Genomic DNA, 1,161 nt, shown 5'->3' on the forward strand with positions numbered 1-1,161 from the left:
AGAGAGACAGAGAGAGAGAGAGACAGAGAGAGAGACAGAGAGAGAGAGAGACAGAGAGAGTTGTACGGGAAATAAGTGCGTGGAGGTAAGGAATAAAATGGAAAGGCAGGGCCAAATTGAGGGGGTTACTGATATACAAGGAATGACTAGTACGTTCCGTTGTAAATTTAAGGTCCTTGAAATGTGGCTCGTCGATGCAGAGGCCAGTGAGAATTTTGTGAGACCCCAAGTTTCAAATCAACATTGATTCTCTTTGGTTGAGTTTTTCTTTAGTTGGATATTGGACTTCTTCAATACTGTACATGTACCCTGAAGCTGCAAATCGGAGGCTCTATTATGACCAGGACTATTGAAATGTTGGCCAACTGGTGTGCGTGAGTTTTTCTGGACTGAATATCTATGGTTATTGAACCTAGCTCTTAATGTGGTGGTAGTTTGACCTACATTTTGAGTTGGACAGACTTTACAAGATATGAGGTAGAATTCTTTTTTGGTTTCACAAGTGATGCTGTGGGAAAGTTTTCTTTTTAATTGGGGGCTTTCTACAAAGTTGGTCACTTTCTTGTAAAGACATGTTTTACATCTAGATCTAGATCTAGATCTAGGCTTTTGACAAGGATAATTGATCGCTTTTAAGGACAAGCGGTCTAACCCGGATGTCGGGGGTTTCTAGAAATTTTGACCTACACCAAAAGTGGGCATTGCCCTACCTATAGGAGAAGTTTGGTTTCACTGGTGTGTGTATTTGTTTGGTTATTGTGAAAACTCCCCTTTTCTTTTAATGAAAATGAACAAGGGGCAAAAACTTTACCTTCGATTTTCTCAAAACAGTATTTTTCGGGATAGCCCCCTTGTGCTTGAAAGCGACCAATTTTGAGGCGGGGAACATGGGTTTATCGAAGGTGAGGACGTGGGTGTTACTGCTCTAGTGCGAATGAGGAGGTTGCTAAGATTGGGAGGCTGACGAAGTGCAATCAGAGGAGGGTCGGGGAAGCAGGCTTTCATTTTGTCTGATTTTTCCAAGATGTTGTTGTGTTGGCTGTGGATTTTATGTACCTTAGGTAGTTTTTGGTGATGAGTTGTGACGAAAAATGGTCTTTTCTATTTGGGCTTAGGGAGTTTGTAGGTCAGAAGGGTTATGCGGTTCAATTTGCTGACTTT

Source organism: Aplysia californica, unplaced genomic scaffold, assembly GCF_000002075.1.
Source record: "Aplysia californica isolate F4 #8 unplaced genomic scaffold, AplCal3.0 scaffold01294, whole genome shotgun sequence".
NCBI classification, from domain to species: Eukaryota; Metazoa; Mollusca; class Gastropoda; order Aplysiida; family Aplysiidae; genus Aplysia; species Aplysia californica.